At 50.2% G+C, this 21,601-nt stretch overlaps 1 long non-coding RNA gene across 2 annotated transcripts; it reads right to left on the reverse strand.

The window, feature by feature from the left end:
• Window positions 1–4,186: 4,186 nt before the first annotated feature.
• Window positions 4,187–21,263, reverse strand: LOC138815896 (uncharacterized). 2 transcript variants are annotated; one of them, XR_011368520.1, is made up of 3 exons: window positions 21,097–21,263; window positions 8,810–8,889; window positions 4,187–6,853 (listed from the first exon to the last, which is right to left on the reverse strand). It is a non-coding gene; the product is annotated as an uncharacterized lncRNA (long non-coding RNA). The 2 variants fall into 2 exon arrangements; XR_011368519.1 differs by having other exon boundaries at window positions 8,810–8,897.
• Window positions 21,264–21,601: the final 338 nt, after the last annotated feature.

Raw genomic sequence — 21,601 nt, forward strand, 5'->3', positions numbered from 1 at the left:
AACTGGAATCCTTACTCACAACATCAAGGTGTTGGACCTGGTGATCCAAAGAAGAATGATCTTTGGTTTCTTTGAAGCTATTGCTCCCCCTGCCCCAAGACATAGTCACACCATTGTTAGAGTTGTGACATCCCTTGGAACTTCACGGTGCTTCTGTTTGGTTCCCGGTCCCTCTTCTACCGTTCTAGACTGTTCTCCTTTGGAAGTCTTCTCTAGGCCCAGGAGGGCTCTTTACAGCCTTAACCTCATGTTTCTCCTCTCTAAAATGTTCTCTGCAACTGTGAGAGTCAGAGTGCGAACCCCAAATGCCATCCTTCACCTCTAGAGCCGAAGCCCTGGGGTTCTACCCAGGTCTTAATGCATGCATACATGCACACACACATACGAATGCACATGTGCACACACACACACACACATTCACACTCCTTGCCAATGAAATTTTTGTTGTTGTCGGTTGTGGAGCTTGAACTCTGGGCCTGGGCGCTGTCCCTGAGCTCTTCAGCTCAAGGCGAGCACTCTACCACTTGAGCCACAACACCACTTCTGGTTTTCTGGTAGTTCGTTGTGGGGACTTTTCCTGCTCAGGCTGCCTTTGAACCACGATCCTCAGATCTCAGCCTCCTGAGTAGCTAGGATGACAGGCGTGAGCCACTAGCGCCCGGCCCCAATGGACTTTCTTAAAGTTTCCTGGGTTCCTCATTCCTCCTCTTGAATCTCTGGCACTTTTTCTACAGCAGGGTTAGACCCTAGGATTCCCTCACGAGAAGGGGCCTTGAGCCTCTCCACCCACTTCCTGCATTCCAAAAACACTTAGTATTGCCTTATACCACCACTGTGAAACAGGGGGTCCGTGTCTCTGTTCTTCCCCTGGGTTTGGATCCCAGGCCTGGGTGGGTCTGAGGACTCACCCCTCTGGAAGTCTCTTTGCTTCCCCCTTCCATTTACTTGTCTGGATCCGAGTTTCCTGTACTTCCTGGAAAGGATGCAGGCTCCCTGCTCCCCACCCCCATCTCCTCTCTCTCTCTGCTGGAGAAAGGGAGCAGTAGCCCTGCCACACCATGTATACATCCTCATAGCACTGCTGTTTGGACTGATTCCATATCAGGCCATGTGTAGGGCAGGGTCAGAGTGCAAACACAGGCACAGATAGCTAACTGGATGTCACCTGGGGAAACAGGGCTGGACTGGCGTGAAGGAAGAACCCGCCTCTCCCAACCTCTCAGGTGTGAGCAAATAAGTGGTTCAGTGCTGGCCGCAGTGATTTCTTTCTCTCTACTCCTCCCCTGACCCCTCCAGTTCAGCCAACCACGGCCAGGGCGCTGCAGGTACCATGGCAGCTCTCATCTCAGCCTGACTCGCAGCTCTCGAAGGTGGCCTTGGCTCTGTTCTATGTCAGCTGTCAACATCATACCTATAAAGATTCTCTGGGAAACAGGGCCACCAGCGGCTCACACGTACAATCCTAGCTACTCAGGAGGCCGAGATTGTGAGGATCACAGTTCAAAGCCAGCCTGGGCAGGAAAGCCTTTTGAGACTCTTCTGTCCAATAAACCACCAGCAAGAGGTTAGTTGTGGCACTCTGGCTCGTGGTGGTAGGGTGCCCCAGTATTGAAAGAGAGAGAGAGGCAGCCAGGTGCCAGTGGCTTACACCTGTCATCCCAGCTACTCAGGAGGCTGAGATCTGAGGATCACAGTTCAAAGCCAGCCCGGGCAGGAAAGTCCATGAGACTCGTATCTCCAATAACCGGAAGTGGTGCTGTGGCTCAAAGTGGTAGAGCACTCGCCTTGAGCTGAAGAGCTGAGGGACAGCACCCTGAGTTCAAGCCCCAAGACAATAAAAGAAAAAATAAAATGAAACAAAACTTTATGGGGACCTTCGATTAGACCTGGGACTCTAACACACCCTGGACCCGGGCAGGACGGGTCTGTGAGTCACATGATGAGGTCACCACCACCAGAGCTGTCTCCTCCCAGTTCACGGTCACCAGGAGGGAACGTCTGGGGAGGGGTGGCCGTTACAGGTTGGCAGGAGGAGAGAGACCTGGGATCAGGCCTACCATACCACGAAGGGAGACAAGCCTAGGGTCTTCTGACTGCCCAGCTCTGGGACCCTCCCTAGCTACTACTCAGAAGGTCAGTATAGCGGCCAGCCTGCTAACTGCCCCTCCCTGATCTGTGCCTCTTCCGGTGAAAGCAACCTGACCTTCCTTTGGAGGGGGAAGGGGGATTAACCATCCTGTCCCTCTCTCAGGGCCAGCGGGCATGGGCTTCTGCCCGGCCTTTCTGGGGCTTTCAGTGGTGGGGGTACACCCTAGTTAGTGTCAGGGTCTAGTCCTGGAGAGAATCTTATCAGGAAGTGGGTGTGTGGGACAGAGATCATAGAGGCCTGCGGTGCCTTCCTTCAAACTAGGTCATGGTGGCAAAGGTGAGTACCAGGGCAAAGGCGGGGACTATCCAGCCTCTTGAAGCAACGTTCCAGTGGTAAAAGGATTCCCCAAAACATGCAGCTCCATGGTACTAAAAGTCATGCTCACAAAGAATCAATAGCTGGGCGCTGGTGGCTCATGCCTTTAATCCCTGCTACTTGGGAGGCTGAGATCTGAGGATCATGGTTCAAAGCCAGCCTGGGCAGGAAAGTCCATGAGACTCTTATCTCCAATAAAACCACTAGAAAACCAGAAGTGGTGCTGTGGCTCAAGTGGTAGAACGCTAACCTTGAGCGAACAAGTACTGGGACAGCGCCCAGGCCAAGAGTTCAAGCTGTCAACTGATGACAGCAACAACAAAAGGAATCTGTAATAACAAGAAAAACATCTATGTCATGACCTCAAATAAAATCTAAGACAAATTGAGATGTTGTAATACACACATACAAACACACACATATACATACACACTCCCAATTACGGCCTTCAAAAGGTTCTGACAACAAACTTGACTAGAGGAAAGTAGAGCAAAATGTTAGTAAGATTATCTCTTTTTTTTTTTTTTTAAGGTCAGTCATAGGGCTTGAACTCTGGGCCTGGGAGCTGTCCCTGAGCTCTTCAGCTCAAGGCGAGAGCTCTACCACTTGAGCCAGAGCGCCACTTCCGGTTTTCTGGTGTTTCATTGGAAATAAGAGTCTCATGGACTTTCTTGCCCGGGGCTGGCTTTGAACTGTGATCATCAGATCTCAGCCTCCTGAATAGCTAGGATGACAGGTGTGAGCCCCCAGGAGCTGGCTGGGGCTTTGGGTTTTAAACAGAGGAAGAAGTAGAGTAGAGGGTTGGGAGGTGTCCAAGAGGAGCATTTGCCTGGTGTCTCTCTGTTCCAGTTCTGTAAGATGGTTCTTAGGAGTAAAAGCAAACAGTGAAACACCTGGTTATTCTTTGCTCCATGCCTTTAGCCTTGAAGGGAGATGGGAGAGGTTCGATATCATCAGTCTCTCCTCAGATGGCTGCCAGGCCAAGCTGCTGCCTTAAGCAACAGTCTGAATTCACAGTTGTTGTTTTTTTTATATATGCCAGTCCTAGGGCTTGAACCCAGGGTTTGGATGCTATCTCTGAGATTGTTTTGCTCAAGGCTGGTACTCTACCACTTAAGCCATACAGATCTGCTTCCGGCTTTTGGACAGTTTATTAGAGATAAGAGCTTCATGGAATTTCCTGCCCAGGCTGGCTCTGAACTACGATTCTCAGATCTCAGCCTCCTGAATAGTTAGGATGACAGGCGTGAGCCACCAGCTTGTGGCCATACAAAGCCATACTTCCACAAAGAACTACAGATGTTGCTAGTTAATGATCAGCCTAGGTCCTCAGTTTCCCTAACACCACCCCGGAGTCTTCTACAGAGCCTGCATTCTGGATGGAAAGTCAGAAATGGCTGTCTACCCGAGAGAAAAATCCAGCCCTAGAGAAGAAACAGAATAAACAACATCTGCAGATGTGGGAGCTGTGGACGGCTTCAAAACCCACATCAGCATGGCTCTCGGGGGGCTGGGCCTCAGGAATGACTTTCACCTTGACCTCTCACCCCACCAGCCAAATATCTGACCTGTTTTCCATGGTCGATAGGAGCCAGTCCTGTCCCTACAGGAAGAAGGGGGTCGGCGCTCAGGGAGCTAAAGGTCCTGGGACTCCCAAACCTGTAGAGCTGGGGGGGGGGAGGGAGAGGGAGAGACAGGGTTTCTCTGGAATAAAGTCTGAAAGCATTTGATGTTTTCTTTGGTAAATACTGTAATAAAAATGGTACTCACTTCCTTCCCAAGACCCAGATCCGATCTAATCACTTGCATCAGCAATACTTTTGTAGAGCCTGCGGTACAGGGCTGGATCACGGCCAAGTTTTTTTTGTTGTTGTTGTTGGCGGTCACGGGGCTTGAACTCTGGGCCTGGGCGCTGTCCCTCAGTTCTTCAGCTCAAGGTAAGAGCTCTACCACTTGAGCCACAGCACCACTTCTGGTTTTCTGAGTGTTTTATTAGAGATAAGAGTCTCACAGACTTTCCTGCCCAGGCTGGCTTCCAACGGTGATCCTCAGATCTCAGCCTCCTGAGTAGCTAGGATGACAGACGTGAGCCACCAGTGCCTGGCTATGCCCTGGTTCTTTAAAAGTACTTACCAAATATTTCAAGTTCCAGGATGACCTGTGCATTCCAGAAGACCTGTCACAATCTGCTTGGCTTTTCCTTGTTTCTTTCCATCCTCCTCCTCCCTCTTCTGCTTCTTTCTTCTTCCTTGTGCTTCTTCTTTCTGTTTGAACTCAGTGTCCCTGAGCTGCCTTTGCTCAAGGCGAGCACTCTACCACTTGAGCCACAGCATGACTTCCAGCTTTTTCTGTGTATGTGGTACTGAGGAATAGAACCCAGGGCTTCATACGTGCTAGGCGAGCACTCTGCCAATAAGCCACCTTCTCCTCCTCCTCCTTCTTTTGGTGCAGGTCCTGGAGCATACAACAAACCCTCTTAATTCTGCAACTGATTTTTAGGCAACCCCCTGAGGGTCATTCACTAATGTACAGTTAAAATTTCTCATCTTGGATCTCAGGTCCACTTGGGAGCTAAACACCCCCTCTTCTCCAGTGCTCCCAATTCCACTGTCAATGTACCCAGGGCTCCCTCCCTTTTCTGGATACTTCTATCCCCAAGAAGCTGCAGGGGACGGGCAGTCCTTGATGACTATGCCTCCATTCCTTGTCAGATTCCATTAGCTCAGCGGTGTTCTCCATTCTCCACACCCTTCGGGGACCAAGGACAACACAGAAGACCCAGACACGGGGCTTAGAAGGGATTAAAGACTGCCAAAAGATAGGTGTGGGTTTTTTGGGGTTTTTTTTGGTCGGTTGTGGGGCTTGAATTCTAGGCCTGGGCGCTGTCCCTCAGCTCTTCAGCTCAAGCTGAGCACTCTACCACTTGAGCCACAGTGCCACTGCCAGTTTTCTGGTGGTTCCTTGGAGATAAGAGTCTCATGGACTTTCCTGTCCTGGGCTGGCTTTGAACTGTGATCCTCAGATCTCAGCCTCTTGAGTAGCTAGGATGACAGGCATGAGCCACTGGTGCCGGGCAGAAGCTGTGGTTCTCTTCCTTTTTCCCTGGGGTTTTTTTTATGTCACCTCTAAGGAATATCACTCAAATTCAGGCTTAAGGAAGTCACAGTCCCGCTATGACACATCGGAGTTAAGTCACACATGCAACTTAAAACAGTTAAGTAATGTCATAAACATCTTGGCCAATGGCCTATCATGATAGAAGCAACTGCGAGTCTGATGTCACGTTTTTCTAGATTACATCAAAGTAAAAAACTCATGATCCACTGCAGAAACACCGGTGTGTGTGTGTGTGTGTGTGTGTGTGTGTGTGTGTGTGTGTGTGTGAGTGTGCATGCGCACATGTGACCTAAAAGCCACAGTATAGATGGCTTTCCATTTGGGAGAAGTTGACCCAGACCCCTAGGCCATGGAAGAATTCCCATGGATTGCTCTGGCTGTCATTTGCCCATGCCAGCTAACAAGGTGGGCACAGATCATGATAGGTGAGGGTTTGGTTGTGTGGCTCAAAGTCATGGATCTAGGATTCCTTCTCCAGGCTCAAGATTCCTTCTTGTGATAGATCCTAAGAACAGAGTGAATGGGTCTCTGCACACCAGGTCTGTCCAGTGCCCTCTCATAAAGACCCTTTTCCCATGGGAGTCAAGCAGTACTGAAAATTGGTACACACACACACATACCAAACTTTGTTATTTTTGTTGTTGTTCTTGGTCATGGGGCTTGAACTCTGGGCTTGGGCACTGTCCCTGAGCTCTTCAGCTCAAGGTGAGTGCTCTACCACTTGAGCCACAGTGCCACTCCTGGTGTTCTGGTGGTTTATTAGAGATAAGAGTCTCATGGACTTTTCTGCCCAGGCGGGCTTTGTGCCGTGATCCTCAGCTCTCAGCCTCCTGAGTAGCTAGGATGATAGGCGTGAGCCAAAGCTGCCCGGCCAAACTTTGTTATTTAACGGATAATGATATTTAGGGTTATTTAGGGTAACGATATGCCACAGCCTAGCACTGGCTTTTGTGGGAACCAGCCAACAAGGATGTCTGTGGGGCGACATCAGGAGGTAAACATTCTCATCATCCTGTCTTTATCAAGTTCAACCTTTCCCATCCCAAGAATATATTCATGAGAAAAGAACAGAAATGAAGACAACAGGGACGGTGGAGGTGCAAAGCCAATCCCGCTTTCTAGAAGCCAAGGTGAGGCCTGGGATTGCTCAGCCGTCACTATGGTTACAGGTTCCTCACAGAGCCTCTGATGCCGGGTGAAACACAACAGTGGGTACAGGTGCCAGGTTCCCGTTACCAGATAAAGCGTCAGGTGCTAGTTCAAGGTGCATGTCTGAGGAAACAAAAACAAACTCTGTGTTAAAAGCATAGAAGAATAGCATACTTGGTGCATCCATATATGTGTGTATACATATGTGTATATACATATATACATGCATATATATACGTATGTATACACACGCATATGTAAAGACCTGCACTGTTGCTTTGAAATTCAAATTGAATTGAGTGCCCCTTTCTTTCATTTTTCCCTCCCTGTTAAACCTAACAACCCAGCACTAGGGGGCTGGAGGCTGGTCTGTGCCACCTTCAAGGTACTAGTTTAAGTATCCTAGTCAGTCAGGCCTCCCTCCATAGTCTCATGGGGTGGGGGTGGGGGGGAGCGACCACTAGCCAGGTGACAGTAAAGCCACTCTTGAGTGACTTTCTAAAGACCAGATTCCACAGGTAAATGTCATAGGGCTGGCATTTCATCTCAGACACACGAAGAATTTCAACAGCAGCCAACTTGTTTGAAGACCAAGGTCAGTGAGCTGAGTCTAGCTGCCTTCGATCACGTACACAATTCTTTCTTTTGTTTGAAGTGGCAGAGGTCAAATGGTTCCTAGCCGGAGGACGTAGAGGGAGGGTCTCACGATGCATTCAGTCCTCCTGGAGAACTGGAATGTGACGATCATGATCATGGTTTTGGGTGAAAATGTTTCCCGGCCAGAGATTACATCAAGTGACAACAAAGGGAGATGGAGCTGAAGTCTGTGATGAAAGGGAGCAATGGGACGGGGTGAGGATTCCTAAGGAGACACAGGACCTATGAGGGTTTCTAGAGAACTCATGGCCCATTATAACTGTCGAACAGGATCTTGAGGACAATAGGCAAAGCATTCTCAGACTCCAGGGGGACTATGCATGGGCATTGGTGGGTAAAAATTGAGATAGAAGGCTGAGCTTGCTGGTGGCCTAGCCTACAAGGTGGACAGATGGTGGTAGATGAGATTTGTCTGATAGGTCAAAGTCTCTGTGAGAACAGCCAGGGATACAGTGGTGGCAGAAGGACACAGCCAGGGAGAGGGACGGGGATATCTCCAGCTGACAGACATGTTGAGAGGCCTGCTATCTGGCACAGACTATAAGGAGGAGAGGCTGGAGTTCAGTGCCTTTCCTTTACCTACTCTTGGCTAACCAGCTGGCCTGGCCCCCAGGTCTGGGGCTCAATTTGTGTTACTTTGGTCAGACCTGCCACATCTCAGAGAGGCCCAGAGAAGTGGGGTGCTCAGGGACACTCCAGGCTCTCTCACTAGTTCCCTGTGCTAGTGGGTCAAGTCGAAGTTGTACGGACACAAAGCCAGTCTCTAAGCCACAGGATCACCTTGGGGTAGGTGCCTGATATTGGGGGCCTTGGTTGGGGGCATTATTGTCCTCTTCTCCTTTCTCAGTGTCTCCTCAGGGGAGCCTGAAAGTGAAAATAGCAGGAAAGAAAAGCGAAACCCGACCTCTCTTCCCTCCAGTCAAGCCAACTGGTGGAAGCAAAGGTCATCTTCTACCTCTTTAATGAAAACCCAAAGGAACCTTCGAGACTTCCTCATTCCTGGACATGGGATGGCTTCCTGTATGGCTCTGATTCCCCAGATACAACAGGCCCTAAAGCCTGCAGGACAATCTACAGCTAGATGGCCTGCCACACCTGCGGCACTCCGTGTCAGTGCCTCGCTGAGACCTGAGGGCAGAATGCTCGCCTCACATTCCAGCCCTGCAGAGAAATTGTGCATGCACTTGGACACACACCTCACGGACAGGATCCACGCACCGGTGTGTGTGTGTGTGTGTGTGTGTGCCATCCTCAGTGCACACACACACACACACACACACACACACACTACCTCTCTTCTTCAAGCACCTACACATCCGTCCTGAACAAATGCATACACCCACAGACACTAGACACCCACATCTGCTCAGTATGAAACCCCTCTGAGACAAAGCCAGGGAACCATCACTCCACTGAACTCACGTGGCTAGCCACCTTCACGGGGGTGAGAATCAGGGCGTCGGGATCCGATCAGTATAGAAGGCTCCGGACCACAGAACATCCTGTGTGGCTTAAAATGCCGTAATTAGAAATCTTTGCAAAACATATTTCTCATTTTCCTGGCTGTAAGATTCATCTAACAAGCATTAACTGAACGTTCTCAAAAACTTAGTCAGGATTTCTATCATTCCCAGGGCATCGTTCTCATTTCCAAGGGTATCAAGCTGCAAAAATAAAAATTTAAAAAAAAAATAGGAGGTAGGGAGCTATTGTATGGTGACAAGAAGGAAACTCCCTAAACATTTTTTTTAATGCATTCCTCCTTCTCCATAGAGGCAAGTTGAGAAGAAAAAGTCCCTGGCAGAGGCTCTCAGTGAACTCTAGCATCATGGCGTACACAGCACATACAAGCAGGCCCTGGACAGATGGGTTTTTTCTTCCTCGGAGCTCCCAACACAGGCTTCTGAGAGCCATCTGCACAGAGAACGACTCCTCAGACAAGTGGGGACCCACTTGGGGAGCCAGTTGCACTGAAAGGGGATGGAAGATGGGATTCTTCAGGTCACTCCAACCCTAAAACCACACAAACACAGGCTGCTAATCTGTTCTTGGAATTGTCAGGAAAGACCATTCGAGTCTGATCGTTTTGCACAAATAAATTAAGAGGTCACAGACTCTGACATCTGGGCGTTGCTCAGCTTCTGCTAGAAAACATTCATGTGGAGGGCTTTCCAGTCGGGACATAGACGAAGCAAGAAGCAAAGGTCTGAAATGCTTTACCGAAAAGCAATAGGCACGACATATTCCATCCCAAAGCTCAAGTCTGGATGCTGAACACCATCCCGCCTCTAACAGAACTTCCCTGTACGTGTCAGACACCAAAACGCCAACAGCTTACGGGGGGGGGGGGGGGGGGGGAGGGGGCTGTGATCCCTATAGGATGGTGATTTCTGTTGGGCTTGTCATACAGGCTGAGCAAGCTGGTTGAACTTTAGTATCCTTTGACTCAGGACTCTTTGGGAGCAAGGCTGCAGGCAGGCTGGAATTCAGCCCTCTCTCCCTCTAGGCCTCAGGGTGTGTTGTCAGGGGTACAGGAAATGGTATGGGGGGGGAGGGTTCCTTAGGGACACTGATGGTGCATTTTAGGCAGTCTGGGTTTCAGCAGCACCTATTTTCCCAAGAGTGAGTCAAACGAGAAGATAGCCTCAGACCACACACTCTAGGGTGACCGGTTCGATGACAATAGAGTAAAAATGCAATCGCACCAGGCGAGCCTAGATTGTTCCAGACAGGCAGATGTGGGTGGCCTTGTTCTTTCTGGCAAGGAAACTTGCGGTTTTGTTCCCATTTCTCCTTTACTCTGCAGAAGGGTAAGATCCAGTCCACCAAGGTTGTGTCTTTCTTCCACTCTGTTGTCTGACTTGGAGAACTTTCAGAAAAATTCACTCACTCTTGACAATAAGTATATTATTGGGCTTTTTTTTTTTTTTTTTGGTCAGGCTTGGGGCTTGAAATCTGGGCCTGGGCGCTGTCCCTCAGCTCTTCAGCTCAAGGCAAGCGCTCTACGACTTGAGCCTCAGTGTCACTTCCCTGTTCTCTGAATGGTTTATTGGAGATGAGAGTCCAACGGACTTTCCTGCCCGGGCTGACTTGGAACCGCGATCCTCAGATCTCAGCCTCCTGAGTAGCTAGATGAGCCACTGATGCCCGGCTATCAGGCTCATTTTTGCAATAGTTATTAACCTCACTGGGGGAAAGGAAAGGGATCTCATGACCAGGGGGTGAGAGGGGAAGGGTGGTCCCAAGAGAGGTCAAAGGGTACCACCACCTCTCAGGATTAAATGGAAGCTCAGCTTGGATGGTTCCTAGGGACAATGTGCTAGCCTCCCCGAGCCTTGCCTTTTCATTCAGCCCATGACTCAGAGGCTAGCCATGGATAAGAACACATCAGCATCAACTTTGACAGCCTGGCTGTGCCTAGACAGGACAAGTAAAAGTATACATGGCAGGTCAAAGAGATTGGGCATCTTCTCCTCCCTTTCCACAGACTGTCAGCAAAAAGGTGACCAAGACCCTTCAAGAGACCCTCACCCCTTATGGGACCCAGGTGGACTCAGGGAAGCGGTGTTCAGGGGGCTGTAGGAGGAGGTAAGGGGGAGGAAGGAGAAGCAGGATCTTTGGGGCCTGAGGCATCCATCCGGGCCTACTGCACTGGCTTCCTGGGGCTGTGCTGTCCTATCTGTCACAAATATTTTCCTTTCTTATGGCTCTGGGGGCTCTGGAAGTTCCAAGACCAAGATGTCGGCAGGGTTGGTTTCTTCTGAGGCCCATCCTTCTCTCTGAGTTGACTTTCAGGACTTCTGCCTGTCTTCCTATACCATCTTCCTTCAGCACAATCTGTGTCCAGCGTTCCTCCTTTGATAAGGACACCTGGCTAGTAGGGCAGCTATGGCTCTCACACCTATCATCCTAGCTACTCAGGAAGCTGAGATGGTGGGAGGGTCAAGCGGGTAATGAAGTTTCCAAAGCCAGGGTAGGTCTCAAAAAGTCCCACAAGTCTCTAGCTCCAGTTAACTGCCAAAAACTAGGCTGGAGGTCTGGCTCAAATGGTAGAGTGCCAGCCATGAGAAAAAAAAAAGCCCAGGGAGAACACAAGGCCTGGAGTTCAAACCTTGATATCACACATACACACCCACCCCCCCCCACACACACACCAGTCATAAAGAATTAGTTCCTATCCTGATGACATAATTTTACTGTCACAATCTCTTTTAAGACCCTATCTTCAAATACAGTCACATTCTGGGGTATTAGGACTTCAACATAGGTATCTGAGGACAAGGACACAATTTAGCCCCTTCCATTTTACCCAGCAGCAAAAAAATGTTAGGCAGCCGGGTGCTGGTGGCTCACGCCTGTCATCCTAGCTACTCAGGAGGCTGAGATCTGAGGATCGTGGTTCAAAGCCAGCCCAAACAGGAAAGGTTGTGAGACTCTTATCTCCAATGAACCACCAGAAAACCGGAAGTGGCACTGTGGCTCAAGTGGAAGAGCACCAGCCTTGGGCTGAAGAGCTGAGGGACAGTGCCCAGGCCTACAGTTCAAGTGCCATGACCAACAACAACAACAAACGGTGTGGCAGAACAGGTACTCTGTGGACTACCCCACCCAGAGACACAACCTCACATGCTGCTCACAAAGCATGTTCACCTGTGAACACTGCCTTTGACCCTTACCACTCTATCAAAGTCACCAGGGAAAATATTCTTGTCCCACATCATCTAAAACAACACAGAGGTACTAAGAAGAGACAGAGTTAGCCCTGGGCCCCACAGTTACAAAGCCAGTGAGGTAGAAGAGACCTGCTTCCTTGTTCCAACTACAGAGATCTTACAAATCATTAGGTGTAGGAGCAGAACATTTTCCTTTGAGAAGGGAAGAGAGTTCGGACATGGCTAGTTCATCTGTGAGCTTTATACCAAATCAAGTCTGCCAGTACTATTCCTTAGCTTTTTCATTCAGAGCTAGTGTTCTACCACTTGAGTCCCAGCTCTACTTCTGATCAACTGTGGATGAGAATCTCTAAAAAAACTCTGGGTTTGGGACAGTGCCCAAACCCAGAGTTCAAGCCCATAACCACCACCACCAACAACAAAAAAAGTCACCTCTCCCCTGCATTTGGCCCCAGTCTGGATGTTGTAATCCAGGTACCCTGTAAGGTCCTGCATCTCTATTGTATCTCACAAGGGAAGCCATAGATCATGGGTGAGAAATGCCGACAGGGCCCGAGGGAATCCACTGAACAATTTGGAAGCTTTCTATCTTTCTTTTCTTTATTTTGGTCAGTCCTGGGGCTTGAACTCAGGGCCTAGGAACTGTCCTTAGGCTTTTGAGCTCAAGGCTAGTGCTCTACCACTTTTGAGCCACAGCTGCACTTCTGGTTTTCTGGTGGTTCACTGGAGATAAGAGTCTTTGGGATTTTGCCGCCCAGGCTGGCTTTGAACCACCATCCACAGATCTCAGCCTCCTGAGTAGCTAGGATGACAGGTGTGAGCCACGAGTACCTGGCTTCCTTGTTCTATGAAGAGTACTGACCCTCAGCCAAGTCATGCATTCAACCCTCCTTGCTCTATGCTGTTCTAGAGTTCAGGGGTCTTCGTTTTACAAAACACAAACTGATCACTGGCCTTACTGAATGTATAGTCTACAAGAGGGGAACACATACACAATCGTGCACACACACATTATATATACATACATATATATGCATATATACACATACATATATATATATATATATATATAAAACAAATAAGCACATTATAATCCATACTAGGAAGTTAGAAGTGCTACCAAATACACAAATAAGGGTGTAGGTTGGGGTGAATAGGAATACTGAGGAGAGGACAAGTTGCTAGGTTCAGTGCCAATAAGTTAAGAAGTCCTTATGAGAAGAGGACATTTAAGCACCAGATTCAGAGTCCAACAAACTGAGTTCTTGTACCAGCTCTGCCAGTTTCCAGTTCAGCATACTTGAAAAAATGACCTCCTGGGACCTCAGTTTCCTCATCTGTCACTTTGTAATGCCCGCCCGACCCCCACCCCCCCACTTCTCCATACTTCTTCAGAGCTTTCCCGAGTCTAGAGAGAATCTCACGCCATAGGGAGTCATAGACTCTTTTCCCCCTCCTTATCTTTCCTGCCTGCTTTGACCCTACTTCCCGGCTCCCCACACCCCGCCGACCCCTGAACTTGGGTCTCAGCCACTTTTACGGGAAGGGCTGATTGAGTTGCACCAGGGGTCAGCAAAGTCCTGAGACGAACTTGGGTCACACACAGACTCTCTCTGTGCACCACCCCAGCATGGGGGCCACCCCAACCCCACGGCAGCCTTTCCAGGAGATTCCAGATGTGGGCAGAGTGGCTATAGATGATCCCTGCTGGAAGGTCCTTTAGAGACCCTCGTTCGTTCTCTAGATGAGAGAGCCGAGGCTAAGAAAAGGGAAGGGACTTGCCCAGATGCTCAATAGAGGTTGCTAGAAACACATCCAATTTCAACACCACCATAGCCACCAACGCTTTACTGAGATGTGGTTGGCGTGTGTTAAACAGCACAGAAGATGCCTAATCTAATTAACTTAGCCTTCCCATCTCCCCTCTACTCCCCCACAACAAATATCTCCACCACTGAGGTACTTAAGATTTCCATCCTCAGGGCTGGGAAGGTGGCTCAGTGGTAGAGCGCTTGCCTTGCATGCATGAGGCCCTGGGTTCGATTCCTCAGCACCACAGAAGCAGAAAAAAGCCAGGAGTGGCGCTGTGGCTCAAGTGGTAGAGCTCTCACCTTGAGCTGAAGAGCTGAGGGACAGCGCCCAGGCCCAGAGTTCAAGCACGACCAACAACAACAACAACAAAAGACTTCCATCCTCATCAAGATGTCCTCAAATCCTCTAGCCCTCTCCCTCTCGGTCCACACCTTAGGCGCCACTTCCAGCTCTATGAATCAGGCTCTGCACATATTTTTAGGTGGTGCTGACGGAAGCTGTTGATAGATTGGGTGTGAACTGAGAGAAGAAGGAAGATCTGGGATGAGTCCAGGATTTTAGCAAGAGCCACTGGAAAACTGACTTGGCCTGTCCGGGGGGACCGGGGCGGAATGGGTTTTAAAGAGAGCATCCTAGGCTAGTGTAGGGATCCCCAGGGACCCGTCAGCAGCTGCCCATGTCATATGGGAAGTGGTGGCAGCTGACCCTAAGGCTCTGGAGTTCCAGAAAGAGCCTGTGCTGGAGACCTAAGAAGGAAATGCAGGCCAGGGGCCAGGGCCAATCTCTCAAGCAGGCAGAGGAGAATACAGCGTGGGCTTTTATAAGGAGGGACTGTCCATCCAGAAAGCACAGCCTTGCTCACAGCTCTGCGACTCGGGGAGACAGCTAGGCCTTCCCTTTGCCTGCACAGAACCTGGACCCTAGTCTTTCACACCCATTTGAAGACTCTCAGAGATAGGGCTGGGAAGGTGGCTCCGTGGTAGAGTGCTCACCTCGCATGCATGAAGCCCTGGGTTTGATTCCTCAGTACCACACACATACACAGAAAAAGCCAAAAGTGGCCCTGTGGCTCAAGTGGTAGAGCGCTTGAGCAAGAAGCAACTCAGGGACAGCGTCCAGGTCCTGAGTTTGTGAAGAACACCCTCTCCCCCCAAAAAAAGAATATAAAATATGAAATTACAAACAGAACAAAATTATTAATAGGGTCAAACTTCAAAGGCATTTTTTAAATTTTAGTTTTTATCAATCCTGGGGCTTGAACTCTGGGCCTGGGCGCTGTCCCTCAGCTCTTCAGCTCAAGGCTAGTGCTTTACCACTTGAGCCACAGCGCCACTTCTGGCTTTTTCTGCTTATGTGGTGCTGAGGAATTGCACCCAGGACCTCAAGCAAAGCAAGCACTCTACTACCACTGAGCCACCTTCCCAGCCTGAAAGGCTTTTTTTTTTTTTTTGTCATTAAAAGGAAAAATTCCAAAGACAAAAGGCTTGAAGTAAGCTAGGGAGTTAAGCACCCAGGTTACTGAATTCAGTAAAGTAGTTGTAAAACAATCATGCACCATTGGAAGTCTCTAGATCAGGGGTGACAGAGAAGGCTGCCCCTTTTGCTGGAACTGCTAGTGTCAAGATGAACAAAAAACACCTGGCCCTCAAAAACAGTAACTATATGTTGCCTAAAGGTCATGAGATTGTTACAGGCGTATTCATGGTTTTAATTGTTAGAAATGTTTATGATTTACACATTTGCAAAATAGCTGCTAAGTTCCACTCCTCCATGGCAGTTTGCTTGCACCTGCTCTAACAAGAAGGTGGTTGTTTTTGTTTTTGTCAGTCGTGGGGCCTGAACTCTGGGCCTGGGTGCTGTTCCTCAGCTCTTCAGCTCAAGGGGAGCACTCTACCACTTCCACTTTTCTGAGTGGTTTACTGGAGATAAGAGTCTCATGGACATTCCTGCCCAGGCTGGCTTTGAACCGTGATCTTCAGATCTCAGCCTCCTGAGTAGCTAGGATGACAGGTGTGAGCCACAGAGGTGCTGAAATTCTTCACAGGAGGGAGAGACAAAATGACATTCAATTCAATCATATACCCTCCCAGAACCTTCCCTCAGCCAACCTCTCCATGACTCCACTGGTTATATCTCATCCCTAACTTTCCAGGGGAGAAGAGAGGAATCTAGGGAAGAGAAGTCAGGTACCCAAGTCCATGGTTTGTTTTTTATTTGGGGGGGGGGGGAAACGGGGCGGGACAGGAGAAAGCAGGGATGAATTCCTTGAGGGAATTCCAGGAAGGGGGGTGGTTGAGGATGTCTCTGAGGGATACAGTACAGCAGGCACCTCCCAAATGCCCAGAAATGGGGAGTCAGGTAACAATTAGGATCCAGCAGAAGGGGTGTGTGTGTGTGTGTGTGTGTGTGTGTGTGTGTGTGTGTGTGTGTGTGTGTGTGTGTGTGTGTGTGTGTGTGTGTGTGTGTGTGTGTGTGTGTGTGTGTGTGTGTGTGTGTGTGTGTGTGTGTGTGTGTGTGTGTGTGTGTGTGTGTGTGTGTCCTCTCTAGGCTGAGGCCCAGCAGCTTCCATGAGCTCGGTCTGTCTGTCCAGCCCACTTCCAGCACAGCTCGAGAACGGGAGGAGGCCTGGGCCCTGCATCTGTTGTATTTGACGAAGGCGGAAAGGGCAAGCCCTGGAATGTACTGACCTCGGCCTTGTGCCAGGTTCAGAAACCAAGACCCGTTCTTTCCAGCACCAGAGTCACGCTGAAAGCCTCAGGCAGGTGAAGCACAGAGCCGGGCAGGGCCCAGCCATCCGCTTCCCTTAGGATGGTTCCAAAGGGCCTTGGCTCTCCCCAGAGCCAGCTCCACCCTCCCCAGGCTCTTTCCCTACACGTGGAGAGAAATATCCCTGAGACGAGGGTCAGCCATAGTCAACAAAGCCGAGGCAGTGCTGGCTCATTGCCTCTTGGGCAGAGCCCTGCCTGCAGGAAATGTCGCTGTTGGTTTGGGGAAACAATCCAGTTGGTTGTATAGGAGCAGAACATAGGTAGCTTGAAGTCAGAGAGGAAGTCATGCAGGGCTGGAAAGGGGTGGGGTGTGAGGGAAGCCGCTAGGCAGGACCTAGAGCGTGAGGAAGACACCCTTCCCCTCCTCCATCGGGGTCACACACAATCTCAGTGTACACACACACACACACACACACACACACACACACACACACACACACACTCCATGTACCTTTGCTGCTTCTTGGGTGTGGCTCTCTGCAGCTGATTAAGCAAGTCACCTTCAGTACGTCAAAGATCACAGGGCTGGGGCTGGGAAGGTGGCTCAGGGGTAGAGTGCTTGCCTTGCATGCATGAGGCCCTGGGTTCGATTCCTCAGCACCACAGAAACAGAAAAGGCCGGGAGTGGTGCTGTGGCTCAAGTGGTAGAGCGCTCGCCTTGAGCTGAAGAGCTGAGGGACAGCGCCCAGGCCCAGAGTTCAGGCCCCACGACCAACCAAAAATTAAAACAAAATAAAATAAAAAGGATCACAGGGCTGTCAGTCAAGATGGTGACCTCTCTGAGCCTCAGTGCCACCTTCTGTCAAAGAAGGACCTGTACTAGATCACCTCTCTAAGGTCCCCCTCCCATGCAAAATTCTGACCCATGGAAGCGATCATAAAACAAGAATGCTTTCCCTCCCCCCGCCAAAGTTTTGGGGTCCCTCACAGTGTGTCTGTACTCCCCCTGCTCTGTAGATGCCTGGCCAGGCTTGGGCTGAGGACACACACACACACACACACACACACACACACACACACACACACACACACACACACACACACACACACACACACACACACACACACACACACACACGATACATGCAGAAGGCTGCCTGGCCTTTGTCTGGTTGAACTGCAGTCTCTTGTAAATCTCCCATGGGGCGGTGGTAGGTGGCCTGCGGTCAGCTGTCCCCACCTTGTCGTCTTCGTAGGCAGATTTCCCGAGGAGCAAGCCCTGAAATCCGCTTTTCGATTTCAGAGAAGGGAAAACAAATTGATTCCAGTGCAAGACTGCTTCCAAGAACATTGAAGCCAGCTGTGGTTTCTGCAGACAGCTAAGGGTTGGAGGTGGTGGGGGGAGCATCTTCTCCCCTGGAGAGAGGGAGAGGGAGGGGGATGCTACCATCCCCAACCCTGCCTTTGGTGGAGGTGGGGGGGGGAGAAAGATGCTGTCCTCCTCCAACTACCTTATCTCCTCCCACCCAACCCCCCCTCACCCCCGCAGTTCCAACCAGCAGCACTTCCCGTTGGGATTCCGGGATTTTCTGGAAGGGTAAGATGGTGTGCAGAATGTTTTCACTTGTGATTATTCTGGGTTTTCACTTCCTGGCGCCCCCTCCCATCCCCACCCCGTGTCATCAAGATGACAGGCTCTTTCTCAGTATCTCCTGGGGTCAGGATCCTCTCCTTCCTTGTATCTTTTATTATTTCCTTATTCCAATTCCAGAGCCTCTATTGGGAGCCTCTACATGCCCCATCCCCTCCGCCTCTGTCTTGACAGAACCTAAGTCACCTTAAAGACCCCACAGAAGCCTCTGACCACCCCCCTCCAACCTCAACCTGTGACCACAGTCAAATTCATGCCAGCACCACTAGCTCCAAGTTGACCACCAAAGGGCTCCCGGGGCTCTGCCAACATTTGGTTTGCATGCTTTAAACCCTCCAGAGTTACAACAGAAACAAGGCACCCGCTCCAATGTGTTATGTACACGTTTCGGTATCTTAAAAACTACCAGCACATTAACTTGATTCATGGTGTTTGGGGGGGTCTCGTGAAGATCTTAGAAGAAATCTATGCGATTCAAGGTAGTCCCAGACTATAAGGAGGACTGATTAATTTAAAAAAAAAAAAAGCACAAAATAAAAGCATTATTATGCCGGCCACCAGTGGCTCATGCCTCTCATCCTAGCTACTCAGGAGGCTGAGATCTGAGGATCATCCTTCAAAGCCAGCCAGGAAAGTCCATGAGACTCTTATCTCCAATAAACCACCAGAAAACCAGAGGTGGCTCTGTGGCTTAAGTGGTAGAGCGCTCGCCTTGAGCTAAAGAGCTGAGGGACAGTGCCTAGGCCCAGAGTTCAAGCCCCACACTGACCAAAAAAAAAAAAAAAAAAAGCATTATTAGGCAGGTGCAGTAGCTCACGCTAAAATGCTAGCTCCTTTGGAAGCCGTAATAAGAAGATCAAGGTCTGAGTCTAGCTCAACACAAATGTATGAGAATTTACCTGGAAAAAAATAGCACTTCTTCCCACCAGGGAGGGTCTCATGTTATTCTAACACACACACATACACACACACACACACACACACACACACACACACACACACACACACACACACACACACACAGACTGTGCAATCATGGACACACTGCCAGGCTAAGGATTTTCTCTAGTGTAGAGGAGAGTAAGACCACCTACTTCCTTGACCAGTCAAAAGGATGAGGAAGTACAGTCCACATCAAGTGATTAGCATATGCCAGGCACACAGTGCTAGACTCCACCATGATGCTATTCCTACTGAGACAAGCAGCCTACAGAATGAAGGATACTCTTTTGCTCCCTGGCCTTTTTTCCCTCCTAGTCCAGAGCTCTTGACAGGGGTTCTCTGACAGGGGTACTGCCTCCATAAATGCCTAGAACAAAGCGTGAAGCAACGACTCTCCACTGAAGGAGACTCTGCCTCCCCAAATGTATAGACTCCCCCTTTTCCCTGGGGAAAACTGGGTTGTGCAACTATGATTTGCAGAGGCTGGAAGGGAGGGAAATGGGAAGAGGGGTGTCCCCTCCTCACGGGGAGAAGGCTGTTGGAATTCCAGCAGGCTCCAGTGCTCCCCAAGACTGTGCTAGGATCAGGTCTGAAGTCCTATGTCTTGCTGGGCAGGCTGGCCTGTTTATTACAAATGTCCCTCACCCCATAGCAGGGGCTGGCAAATTGTCTTGTGGTTTCAAATCTGAGAACTTTGGTCTGAACAGAACAACCAGATTGCTTGCCACAAAGCCAGAAAAGGGTCAGACGGCCACGGAGAAGTTGGAAACGCCCTCTCCGTTCAGAAGACTCAAGGCTCTGGAGAGGAGGTCTTGCCTCCCCTTGATCCTATAAGATGGCCAAGACTCAGCTGGTGATAGGGGCTCACGCCTGTCATCCTAGCTCCTCAGGAGGCTGAGATCTGAGGATCAAGGTTCGAAGCCAGTCTAAGCAGGGAAGTCCATGAGAGTCTTATTTCTGATGAACCACCAAAAAAGCCAGAAGTAGAGCAGTGTCTCTAGGGGTAGATTGCTATCCTTGAGCAAAAAGGCTAAGGGAGGTCAAGCCCCAGTATCAGCTTATACACACACAGACACACAGACACACAAACACACAGACACAGACACACACACACACACACAGATAGTCAAGATTTAGCCTCTCCCACCACCGAGATATGGGGAAGAGGAAACCGATGCCAGCAGTGCAGAAGGGTTGTTTTATGACCGCCAGGTTGCAGGGTCTGCCCTCAACAGCTGAGCGCCTGCCTGCTCTTTCTAGGAAAAACTGGCACCCAGTCTGCTCCCCACCACAGCCTTCCTCACCTCCACAGGCTTACAGCCAAAGCCTGGGGGGGCGTTCCACAGATGCCTTGTCTTCCTCCCCCTACCCACGCCCCCATCTACCAACACCTCCTGCCAGCTCCTCCTTCCGGAATCTTCAAAACGGGACAAGTCCCACCTGCCCGGCTGTCCCGGCTCAGGCAACCAACCTCCCCCTGGCCAGATCCTTTGAAGGCTCCTGAGAGGGGGGGATCTTGCTTCTGCTCCTGCTCTAGCCTGCTGCGATCCATCCTCACACAGCTACAGACAGGTGGAGTTGATTGGCTGAGCCTGATGTCACTCTCCAGACTCCACAAAGGCTCCTTCCTATAGCACACAGCTATGTTCACTGTGTAGCCTGCCCACCTCTACCCACGTCCACTCACTCTCAGTGACCTGGTGTGGGAATTTTCATCCCGCTCCTCGGGTCTCCTTGTTCCTCTGACTCCTACCTCCCTGGACCCTGTATTTCCCTCTGAACTTCCCCCCCCCCAGAATAATCCACCACCCCACACTCTGCTCTCTCCCTCTCGCATCCGCCATTTCCTTTCTGTGTTTCGCAGAGAGGTCAGGCACCCAGACCATGGGACTGAAGTTGCCAGTGTTCACCCTCACTGCGTACCTGGAATCCTGTGGCATTTGCTTTGCAGCACTGTGGACACGTTCACGGCTCCGGTGTTGTGTGTGTGTGTTCCTCGGCTGCCGTCCACCAGATCCCTGAGCTTCTCGATGGCTGGATGTAGTGCCCTTCACGGTTGCACTCCTAGTGTCCACCAGGCCCTTGGCAAGAGCTGCAGGTCCGGTCTGGCAGGTAGGGAAAAGCAACTCAGAAAAGGAAGGCAGAAGTACAATCTCCTCAGAAACCGGTGAATTGGGAGAATGTTCTAGGGAGAAGAAAACAAATGACTACGAGAGAGAAAATTGCTTTCTGAGCAAGGCAGGGATGGAAGGAAACCATGGTCTAGACCAGGCTAGTGGGGAGGATTCGTGCCACAGGCACAGGGAGAAGGAAGATCTATGCACCATCTATGAGGTACCAGGCTCCATGCCAGGCTAGCAGGTGAGAAAGGCCTGCCTTCCCCCACGCCATGGTAGCCCCCCCCCCCGAAGGTCTGAGTGTGTCAACA

Source organism: Dipodomys merriami, unplaced genomic scaffold (assembly GCF_024711535.1).
Source record: "Dipodomys merriami isolate MVZ:Mamm:240054 unplaced genomic scaffold, mDipMer1.0.p SCAF_68, whole genome shotgun sequence".
Taxonomy (NCBI): domain Eukaryota; kingdom Metazoa; phylum Chordata; class Mammalia; order Rodentia; family Heteromyidae; genus Dipodomys; species Dipodomys merriami.